General features: G+C 49.6%; 1 protein-coding gene across 6 annotated transcripts in view; it reads left to right on the top strand.

Moving 5' to 3' along the window:
* The first annotated feature begins 5,517 nt into the window (after window positions 1-5,517).
* The window catches only part of RFX1 (regulatory factor X1), a 35,355-nt gene continuing 29,106 nt past the window's right edge, over window positions 5,518-11,766 (top strand). For 2 of the 6 annotated variants that reach the window (XM_025293664.3, XM_025293663.3), the window contains exon 1: window positions 6,265-6,665. The gene's annotated coding sequence lies outside the window, so the exon portion shown is untranslated. Of the gene's footprint in view, window positions 6,018-6,258; window positions 6,666-11,766 lie in introns of those variants that run through there. The other 4 variants (XM_025293668.3, XM_025293666.3, XM_025293667.3 and 1 more) reach the window with 4 other exon arrangements.

Here is an 11,766-nt window from a genome sequence, read left to right as displayed (position 1 = left end):
CCGACTCTGTGCGACCCCATAGACCGCAGCCCACCAGGCTCCCCCGTCCCTGGGATTCTCTAGGCAAGAACACTGGAGTGGGTTGCCATTTCTTTCTCCAATGCATGAAAGTGAAAAGTGAAAGTGAAGTCGCTCAGTCGTGTCCGACTCTTAGCGACCCCATGGACTGCAGCCCACCAGGCTCCTCTGTCCATGGGATTTTCCAGGCAAGAGTACTGGAGTGGGGTGCCATCGCCTTCTCATATATATATATATATATACACACACACACACACACACATACCTATTGTGTACATAGTTTGAAAAATTAGAAGAACCAGCTTGCTAATCATTCACTACACCTCATGTTTAACAAGCAGAAATGCACATGCTTTTGAGATGAATTTTCAGTGTAACAGAAGGACATCTTGTTTGTATTTCAATGTACCAAGTGGCAGTTTCTTATTTCATTATTGTTGGCACTTTAGTGGATGGCTCTTAATTGTTTTTTCCTCTCTCTCTTTTTTAGCAAAATTCGATGGAGACGTCTCACTCTTGCCACTTGGGTCAGGTGTTGCTTTATTTTAAAATGCTGTAGTGTCTGAGTTTCACCCCATCAGCACCACAATTTTAGAGAGCTACTTCATTGCTTTCAGTGTTGGCTTAGTATTCTGTATCCTGCAATTCTTAGTTCATCTTTCTGGTCCCCTAGGGACGGACACCTTCATTGCTTCCAACTTCCTATTTCAGTGTGCATTCTTATCTGGTGCAAAACTCAGTAAATATAAAAACTTGGAACAATTTCTTTACCACTGAGCTTTCCTGGTGGCTCAGTGGTAAAGGACCCGCCTGCCAATTCAGGAGACATGGGTTCAATCCCTGGTCCAGGAAGATGCCACATGTGGGAAAGCAACTAAGCCTGTGCACCACAACTATTGAGCCTGTGCTCTAGAGCCGGGGAGTCACAACTGCTAAGCCCCTGTGCAGCAACTTCTGAAACCCACGTGCCCTAGAGCCTGTGCTCCGCAACAAGAGAAGCCACCGCAATGAGAAGCCTGTGCACTGCAACAAGAGAGTAGCCCCCGCTCACCGCAACTAGAGAAAAACCCTGCAGAGCCAAAAATAAAATAAAATAAAACTTGGAACAGAATTAGCCAAGTTGTAGTTCTCTCAGTTTAACAGGGATACAACAGCTAGTTTAAACGAGAGACTGTCTCTACTGGCAGACAGTCTAGCGATCCTGGGTCCTTTGGTAAGTTGCTCCACCATCCTCCAGGACTGCCTCTTCAAGGACACTTGCCTGTGTCTGGAGACACCTTTGGGGCTTCCCTGGTGGTGCTAGTGGTAAAGACCCTGTCTGCCAGTGCAGGAGATGTAAGAGACACGGGTGCGATCCCTGGATCGGGAGGATCCCCTGGAGGAGGAAATGGCAACCCACTCCAGTATTCTTGCCTGGAGAATCCCATGGACAGAGGCGCCTAGTGGGCTACGGTCCAAAGGGTCGAAAAGAGTTGGACACAACTGAAGTGACTTAGCATGCATGCACGCACGCACACCCAGAGACATCTTTGGTTGTCACACCTGGTGAATGGAGAAGGGTCGTGTACAGCTGGCAGTAGTGAGTGGTGGCCAGGAATGCTGCTCAGTTCTCCACAGTGCACAGAATGTACCCCGGGGGACAAAGAACAATTTGGCTTCAAATATAAATGACGTCACCCGCCCTAGAATAGTCCCCACTCCGTTTTGTCATGACTGACACGTGGAAGAGACTGGGACGGTTGTCCTGCAGCACACTCCACTCAGCTGTTTCCTCATGTCGTTTAGCTTGTTGCTCTATGCTTCCTATTTCCTGCAAACTGGATGTTGGGTGGAAAGATTTGATCAGAGTCAAGCTTAATGTTTTGACAAGGGGTGTCCTGGGAGAAGCTATAAACTTCCTTTGGTATCGAATCAGGAGGCCCAGGAGGCCGGAGGGTCCCTCTCCTGTGAGCTTCACTGCAGCTAATGCTTTTGACAGTCTGGCCTCCGTGATGAAGTCTGCACCCGCACACCTGGTGAACCCTCTGAAACCCTGTGCATATCTCTCGCTCCACCATCTTCTCACCTGAGGCTTTTTAAAATTAATTTTTTCTTTTGCCTGTGCTGGGTCTTCACTGCTTGTGTGTGTGTGTGTTGCGGGGTAGGGGAGTGCTTTCTCCACTTTCTACTCTTCCTTGCAGTGAGCGGGTTTCTCATTGCAGTGACTTCTCTCCGTGCGGAGCACGGGCTCTAAGGTTCACGGGCTCCAGTAGCTGCAGCATTTGGGCTCACTAGTTGAGGCTCATAGGTCCCTAGAACATGGGCTCAGTAGTTTTGGTGTACAGTCTCAGCTGCCCCAAAGGCATGTGGATCTTCCTGGACCAGGGATCAAACCCTTGTTCCCTGCACCAGGGAGGCAGATTGTACTCCACTGTGCCACCAGGAAAGTCCTCACCTGATATTTGGTAACACCCATTGATGATTACCCTCTAAATTAATTACTGCATTGGCTTTTGAAAAATGGTGGGTTTTTTTGTTTGTTTGTTTTTTTCTCCAATTCTCTCCTTCCTTCCACATTTTTTAGCTGGCATTCTTGGGCTCTTTGGCGATCAAGGAAAGCTACTACTGGGAAGGCCAGATCATGCTAATTCCTTACTTTTCATAAGTAACGTTTCCAGAAAGGAGTTAGTTAAGAGCTACTTCCAAAGGGTTAATGTGTGTCTGTTTTAACTTCCAAAGTGAAGTGCTCAGACTTGTTTCTTTTTTTGGCCCAGCAGCAGGATCTTAGTTTCCTGACCGGGGATTGAACTCAGCCTGGTGGTGAAAGTGTTGAGTCCTAACCACTGGACTGCCAGGGAATTCCCCAAGTGCACAGATCTTAAATAGAGAGCTCAGGGAATTTTGACATCTGTATACCTGTGCAACTGCCACCAGATAAAAATATAGAGCATTTCTAATCCCACACTGCCTTTCTTGCCAGTTTTTTTTTAATTGAAGGATATTTGCCAATTTTTTTTTCTCGTTGTTGTTGTGCTGGGTCTTCGTTGCTATGAGCAGCCTTTCTCTCGTTGCAGCAAGTAGGGGCTACTCTAGTTGCAATGTGCATGCTTCTTGTGGTGGCTTCACAAGTTGTGGAGCACAGGCTCTAGGTGCATGGGCTTCAGTAGTTGTAGCACGTGGGCTCAGTAGTTGTGACGCACAGGCTTAGTCGCTCCCTCGCATGTGAGATCTTCCTGGATCAAGGACTGAACCCATGTCTCCTGCACCAGGAGGTGGATTCTTTACCACTGAGCCACCAGGGAAGCCCCCCCACCCCAACCCCTGCCCACTCCCATTAAGTTATATAATGAGTAGTTTTGATTGAAGAAATGATTTCCGGGTTTGGTTGGACCCAACTTGGGGTTCAAGGACTTCAGGAAGATGGGGAAATGGGTGGGAAGTAAAAATAGGGCTTCTTGTACCCCACCACTCAACATGGCTGGCTCTGACACCCAAAACTGTCTCACAGAATTAGCTGAACGGGTTGAGTGACTTGCTTTGCCAACCAGGACTTATTCTGGGCACTCCTTCCTGGAAGTCTCATTAATTCTTGAGGCTCAGTGAGCATTTCCAAGCAGACTGCTGCTCCTTGTCTTCCATCTAGGGTCACACTCAGGGGCAGCAAAGCACGCTGGGAAGTCCCAGAAAAGGAGACAGCCTGTCTGGGTGCTGCTGCCTTCCGTTACATGACCCCAGAGGATTCTCCTTTCCCTCCTGAGCCTTTGTTTGCTCACCTGGCAAGTGGGGGGAATATTCCACATTGCTGGGTTCTTGGAAGGATTTCCGCAGAATCTAACTACCTTTATGTTTCTGAACTCACCTCCTGGTGCTTTCCTCTCTGCTCATCCCACTCCAGCCAGATGTGTGGTCCTGTCCTCAGATGTCTGCTCCTGCAGTTCCCTTCATCTCTGTTTTTTGGGGGCTTGCTTGCTTCTTCTCACCACTCAGGCTCGGTTCAAATGTAACCCATGTAACTCCTCAGGTTACATGGGTTCCAGCATCACTCTTATCACACATAGTCTTATGTTGCTCTCACAGCTTTTCATTTTTTTTAAGAGTCTCTGTTGCTGTTTTTTAAAGTATAGTTGATTGACAATGTTGTATTAGTTTCAGGTGTACAACAGAGTGATTCAGATATATCTATATATATTTTAGATCTCTCTCTCTCTCTCTATATATATATATATGACTCTTTGCGACCCCATGGACTGTGGCCCGCCAGGCTTCTCTGTCCGTGGGATTTTTCCAGGCAAGAATACCAGTGGGTTGCCAGTTCCTCGTTCAGTAGATTTTCCTGACCGAAGGATTGAACTTGTGTCTCCTGCATTAGCAGGCAGATTCAGTACTACTCAGCCACCTACATATTCTTTCTCAGATTATTTCCCCTTATAGGTTATTACAAAATGTTGAATATAGTTCCTGTGTTATATAATCAGTCCTTGCTGATTATCTATTTTATAGTTAGTAGCACCTCACAGCTCTTATGAACCTTTTTTTAAGATTTTTTTTTTTAATGCGGACCATTTTTAAAGTTTTTATTGAATTGGTTATAATATTGTTTCTATCTTGTGTTTTGGGTTTTTTGCCAGAGGCATGTGGGATCTTGACCAGGGATGGAGTCTGTACCCCCTGCATTGGAAGGCAAAGACCTATCCATTGGAACACCAGGGAAGTCCCATCCTAGACTCTTAAGTGTTAATGTCACTGCTTACTGTGTCATTTAGTAGGGAAGGGGGACTGCACTCCACACCCTGCAGGAAGTTATTTTAGTGCCCTTTGCAGAGATAGGCCCCAGGCAGTGGGAGCTCCGAGTCCTAACCACTGGACCACCAGGTAATTCTCTTATTAAGTCTCTTATTTGTGGTAGACCACAGAATCTAGGGACTTGTCTTCTTTTTTCACTTTTACTACCAGGGCCTTGCAGAAGAAAGTGTAATGTTGGCAGAACTAGGAAACAGCAGCTCAGAGAGGTGAAGCCACTTTCTCAGTGTCACACAGCAGATCTGAATTAGAACGTCAAGTTCTGAGTCTCTGCTTTCTTTTTCCTTTCTCCTTGGTCTCTAGTGGGAGTTGGAGCACAAAATTTAAAGTGTTAAAAACTGTCATCAAGATATTTTTAAAGGTCAAAACTCATGCCAAAAAAAAAAAGAGTAAAAGGTAAGATTCTACCCTATACTTGAATGATTTCACTTCTCCCTAATCCCAGTCCTGACGGATTCTGTGTTTATTTAAAATTTTGCTATTTTGTTCACTATGGATTTATTCCCCCCCATTAAATATGATATTTAAAACATACTGCAATATTGCATTAGAATATTATTCATCTCGATGGTCGAATTTTTGTACCAAAGACGCTCACTCTAATACAGACCCCGCTTCTGTCTCTTCTCCTCCCCTAGAGAAACTGAGGCACGTAGGAGGGCGGGAGTGGGGCAGGAACGGGGGAGGGATGGGAGAGCCGCGTGGAGCCTGGTTGAGCAATCCGAGCTGCCCCGGGATAGGGCTGGACGCTGACCTTTGCTTATCGCTCACAGTGGAAGCAGCTAATTAAGTCCCCCGCCTGTGGGAGACCTTTCGCAGGGCGGCCCGCACCTCCTGCGGGGCCGAGATAGCCGCAGTCGCCCCGGCAGCCGTGACCTTTCCCGGCCCGAGGCGGCGGGGAGGCGGGAGAGAGCCGGACGAGCCTAAGCTGAAGTGGTGGCTGGTGTCGCTCTGAGGCTGGGCCCCGGGATCGAACCCTGGTCTCGCATCCCCACCTTCATCCCACCGTCTTAGGGCAACGGCGTGGTGGGGGAGGAAAAGAGCGCCCGGTGACGTCATCGAACCCGGAGCCCGGCCTCCGCCACCAACGTCACAGACAAGCAGCTCTGCGTCACCGTATTCCTTCCCTGACGTCAGCGCGCGAGACCCAGAACTGGCCCACAGAGGGAAAGGGAGAAGTCTGAAGGAAGAGATCTTTCCTTTCTCGCTCGTTACATTTGGTAAGGCGTTTAAAGTATGCAGGAACGGACTACCACTCCCAGGGGGCTTTGCGTGGCGCGCATGCGTATAGGCGCCAGCTAGAGCGCGCGGCAAACCTTTGGGTTAGATTGACATCCCTTTAGTCTAACCAGAAGACAGGCTTTAAGGCAGCAAACCAATCCCGACCTCACAGACCCCACCCCTTTATTCTTAGCCCGACGCTTTCTTGGGGGAGTGACGGGCTCCACTGCCTTTGAGGGCTCAGTTTCCTTTGATGGACATTAACACCGGTGAATCAGAGCGCCGGGAACTCGAGAGGGTGTTGAAAAGCGTGCCTTGGGGCCAATAGGTTAGCGGCAGGGCCTGGCGCCGTCCAATCACTTTTCCCGGTGTCGCCAATCACCCTGGACCCCGCCCCCCGAGCGTGACGTAAGTAGGGTGGGTAGCAACAGTTGCCCCGGTGAGGGAAACGGAGGCGCCATAGCCACGGTAGTCGTGGCGACCAAGCAACCCGGCAACGCGAGTCAACAACAACAACCGCCCGGCCGACCCCCACCCCCACCCCCCCGGCCCGGCCCGGGGACCCCGGCACGTTCTGTCCCCCTCCCAACATCGCCTCCGAGACCTCTGGAAAGCCCTTCCGCAGAAAGAAGTGGGAAGAAGCCGAGGTAACCCGGGCGGCCCCAGGGTGGCAGGCCGGGCCGGGGAGGGCGGCGGGGCCCGGGCGGCGGGTGTCGCTGTGGTCAGAGTCTTGGGGGAAGGGGCGGGCGATCAAAATGGCGGCGGCGACCGTCGGGGCCGTGGGGGAGGGGGCTGGGGCCAGGCTGGGGCGACACCACCCGCCCCCGGGCCCCGCGGCCCGGCCCCCGCGAGGGGCGGGAGTTCGCAAGCCGGCGGCGAGTGGAGGTCGGCCGGCCCGGGCGGGGGGCTTTTATATGTCGGGAGGTACAAGGGGGCGGGACTTGGAGGGTTGGGCCAATGGGAGTGAGGGAGGGGCGAGGCGGGATCTAGGTGGATGGGCGGGGCCAGGCTGTAAGGTGTGGTTGGGGGCCGGCCGGTGCCCCGGGAACGGGGTGGGGCAGCTGCCGCCTAGGCCTTCCTGCTCCCTAAAGCAATGGAGGCCACCTGTGCCTCGTCATTTTAGAACCTGCCAGTACTCAGTGCCTGCCACACCTAGGCCTCAGTTTTCCATCCTGTAAAGTGGGTTCAGTCATTGCCATCTCTCCTCTTTTTTTTGCATTTCAGGGCTCCTAATTCCTTTCAGACATTTCTCTAGGGCTCATCCTTGAATTTTTTACTCCTATCTACTGTTTCTGAAAGTGTTTTATAGATTAACTGTTGGTCTTGATGTCAACGTTGCTCTTCCCTCCCAAATCTACCTTCTGTTTGAGAGGAGGTGAGGGTGGAGAGTTTTTTGAAGCTGCAGGCTAGGGGTAATGACTTTAGTCTGGATGATTTGGTTTGCAGAGAGCAAAGGCCTTGGCTGAGAGACATGATCTTGGGTGGCTGAGTTAGAGGAACCGAAACTTGATTGCTTCTCTCTGGGCAGCTCTAAGATCTCCTTCCTGTTGTCCCTGGGCAGGGGGCTTATTCCTGGAGATGGGGCCATTCCTAGCTTTTCAGCCTATCCTGGGCTTCCTCTCTGGGCATGGGGAGTAAATGGCTCCTGAGGAAGTTTCTGAAGCGGCTTCTCTTGGTCAGACACATGTTTTTGTGTCAATCAAGTTGGTGTCAGCTGGATCACATGTCATTGAAGAGGTACCAGCCTCCAGAGCCACGTGGGGAGGGAGCGGGGACACTGAGGTCAGAGACAAGGGGAAGTGCTCTACTTTGTTAGAGGAGAATCTGAGTGACTGCTTTGCTGGGCAACAAGATCTGCCAGCTTGGGGAAGATTTTTTTAAATAGCCAGCCAAGCCAAGTCCACTGTGCTTATTCTCTGTTTTGCTTTGGAGCTTGGCATCGGCAGGGCTGAGGGCAGACTGCAGCCGTTTTCTTTTAAAATCAATCAATAAACTTCAAGGAGAAGAAATGTTCCAGGTTCTCCTAAAGCTTTCCCCCAGAAGTTTGAGATAAGGCTGGGAGAAGGGATGTCACTTCTCTAGGGACTTTTCCCAGGTCAGGGGTGGTAGAACCTCTTGAAATTTAAGAAAGGGAGAGATTTAATTTTTCAGTAAAAATCTAAAATAACCAGGTTGTCAGATCATCAGCACCTGTTAGAAAGGCAATTCTGAGGCAGAAAGCAGTGTTACTGATGATCTAGTCTCATTGACTGCTTCTTCCACTCTCTGTGACCCCCCTTCCCCACCCCACCCCCATATCTTAGGCATTTGAAAGGCCCAAGCCCAGTGCAGTTATTAGACTCCAGAAGGGAATACTGGCTTTGGTTGCTTGCCTTTGAAACAATCAACTGCTCTCTAGCTGTGTGCTCCTGGGCAAGTAAGTTAACTTCTCTGGGCCTTAGTTTCCTCCCATCTAAACTAGGGGCAGTGATCATCGGTCACGATTTTAATCTCATGTTACGGTACTGTGGATCCCATAAAAGAATACATGTTGAGCATCAGATACATAGTAATTGCTCAGACTATGTTGACTGCTACTGTTATTATGACAATTATCACTTCCTGCTCAGCCCTTGGAATTATACCACTCACATTTATTTTTATCATCTCAAATCGGGTGACAGCCTAGTGGGTTTAAAGCTTGACTCACTTGCTGGTCCATGTGGGCCGATGACAGGGATCCTGGGAAGCCGGGTCCTAGGACTCCAGTTTTTAGTCGGAAGGTGTCACTCTCCTAAGGCCCTTCTCCAGCCTTAGGAGAGGACCCAGAGAGTGGGTTTGTCCCTGGGCCCAGGCTCAGACGCAGCCTTCTGGGAAGCAGCTGGATAAGCTGGGGCACTGGGTGTCATGGGAAAAGTGGGGATCTGAGAAAGGCGTCCCTGGGGCTAAGCGGCTCACCCTCCCCTCCTGCCACACGCTCCAGCATCTTGGGGCTGAAAACAAGGGTTGGGCTAGACAGGACTCTTCCCCACTCCTCCACCTGCCAGGGACACCACCTCCAGAGAGCAACTGCTTGGTGCACAGTCTTCCTGGCCTAAGGGGCCTGTTCTGGATTCGGAGGCATCACCTGCCCCTGTAGCACAGCTGCAGGAGGCAGTAACTTTTCTGCAAGCCTCTCTCACCAGTTGGTAGATTTCAACCGGCTTTGACATTCACTAGCAGTGTGTTGTTCCCAGCATTGTGGACACTTACTTGGCAGTGAAAGTGGAGCGGAGTCCCAGCTGTGTGCTTGAAAGTGTTCTCGTAGCTGGGAATAGAGTGATGGGCACCCTTACCTTGTGGAGGGAAGAAGAAAATAACCAAACAGGGTACAGGGCCAGGGAAAAAATTAAACAGGAGTATGTGCTCCAGAGGGCTTGTAAAGGGGGTGCTTGAGACCTGACAAGGTGACCTATGAGCTGAGATGTGAGTGATAAGGAGCCAGCAGGCAGAGGTGAGGAGAGCATGCCAGTAGATGGAAGAGCTGGGGCAAAAGTCCTGAGGCAGGGTGAGGCCCGGAGTGTTTGGGAAGGAGAGAGATTGTGGCTAGAACATTCAGAGTGAGAAAGGGGCCTGGAAGGGGCCAGAACCCTTGAGGCCCTGTAGGTCATGGGAGGGGCTCTGGTTTTTATTTATTCTCTGTTATGGAAAACATTGGAACCTTTTCAACAGAGGAGCGACACAATAGGATTTGTGTTTCAAAGACTCTTACAAAGGCAAGAGTGAAGCCAGGAGCCAGTGATGAGTGGGTCCAGGCAAGAGACGACGGTAACCATCAATACTAGCATGGTATTGATAAAGATGGAGGGAAAAGTCCAGCCTTAGGATCTGTTCTGGAGGAATTATTCAGTCAGTTCAGTTCAGTTCAGTCGCTCAGTTGTGTCCGACTCTTTGTGACCCCATGAATCGCAGCACGCCAGGCCTCCCTGTCCATTACCAACTCTCGGAGTTCACTCAGACTCACGTCCATCGAGTCAGTGATGCCATCCAGCCATCTCATCCTCTGTCGTCCCCTTCTCCTCCTGCCCCCAATCCCTCCCAGCATCAGAGTCTTTTCCAATGAGTCAACTCTTCGCATGAGGTGGCCAAAGTATTGGAGTTTCAGCTTTAGCATCATTCCTTCCAAAGAAATCCCAGGGCTGATCTCCTTCAGAATGGACTGGTTGGATCTCCTTGCAGTCCAAGGGACTCTCAAGAGTCTTCTCCAACACCACAGTTCAAAAGCATCAATGCTTCGGTGCTCAGCTTTCTTCACAGTCCAACTCTCACATCCATACATGCCCACTGGAAAAACCATAGCCTTGACTAGACGGACCTTTGTTGGCAAAGTAATGTCTCTGCTTTTGAATATGCTATCTAGGTTGGTCATAACTTTTCTTCCAAGGAGTAAGTGTCTTTTAATTTCATGGCTGCAGTCACCATCTGCAGTGATTTTGGAGCCCCCCAAAATTGATAAGTCTTAAAAACTAACTGGTGGGACTTTTCTGGTGGTCGAGTGGCCAAGACTCTGTGCTCCCAATGCCGGGGGCCCAGATTTGATCCCTGGTCAGGGAACTAGGTCCCACATGTTGCCAATCCTGTGTGCTGCAACTAAGACCCACACAGCCAAATAAATAAATAAACGTCTGGTGGTTAGGACTCTGTGCTTTCACTGCTGGGGCTCAGGTTCAACCCCTGGCTGGGGAACTAAGATCCTGCAAGCCACGTGGTGTGGCAAACAAACAAATAAAAACACCCCCCACACACACACCAAAAAAAAACCACCCAAACTGGATATAGAGGATGAGGGAAACTCACACTGTTATATTTAATTTCCCCATTCCCCCAAAAGTTCATTTTTGAAGCCAGTCTACAGGTGAGGAAAGTGAGGTTTTCTTTTCATTTCCTTTGGAGGGCCTTGTCCAAGATGTAAACCATTACAGCTAAACCTTCACCTGTTTTTTACGGTCTGTGATCTGAGAATGTTTTTACATTTTTAAGGACATTTTGTGACATGAATAATATATCATGATATGTGAAAATTATGTAAAATTCAAATCTCAGTGTCTAGAAATAAACTTTTATTGGCACACAGCCACGCAACTGCTTGTTTACATATTGTCATGGCTGTTTTCACAGTCCAGTGGCAGAGCTGAGTCACTGGAATAGACTTGTCTGTCCTTGGAGTCAAAAATCTTGACTTCTGGCTGGCCCTTCACAGAAATATGCCAGCCCCTGTCCTAAAGAATGGATTCAAACATTCTCCAAAAAACAGGTGTTGGCTTTGAAGATAGGTGCAGCCCCTGGTGCATTTTTTGGCAGTTTCATTGCTAAGGAACAGATTTGCTGAGTCATGCTCAAATAGATGGGGAGCGCACCTCATCCTGTATAGGTATTTGTGACTTATTCCTCTCCAGGGAACACCCTACCTAACTCTGCTTAACCTAGCCTTCCACAATTGGAAAAAATAAAAAAAGGGAGGTTCCCTGGTGAAATAATGATGGGAAATTTGGCATTCTGTATCATTCTTCCTGGAGACGAACAGTGACAATGCTGAGAAGGTCTCCAGTAGAGAAGCTGGCTTAGCTGTTTTATCCATCTCCCCTTCCCCGTTTTGAGCTCAGTTGTGTCAATGCCACCTCCCCCTGTCCTTGAGTGGAAACAAGGAGGCCTGCAGGGTTTGCACCTTGAAGGGGAGAAAGCACCAGCAAGTGCGGAGGTTTTAAAGCCCTTTTATGGTGGGAGGGGACC

This window comes from Bubalus bubalis, chromosome 9 (assembly GCF_019923935.1).
Source record: "Bubalus bubalis isolate 160015118507 breed Murrah chromosome 9, NDDB_SH_1, whole genome shotgun sequence".
Taxonomy (NCBI): domain Eukaryota; kingdom Metazoa; phylum Chordata; class Mammalia; order Artiodactyla; family Bovidae; genus Bubalus; species Bubalus bubalis.
This window is presented reverse-complemented; position numbering and strand designations above follow the sequence as displayed.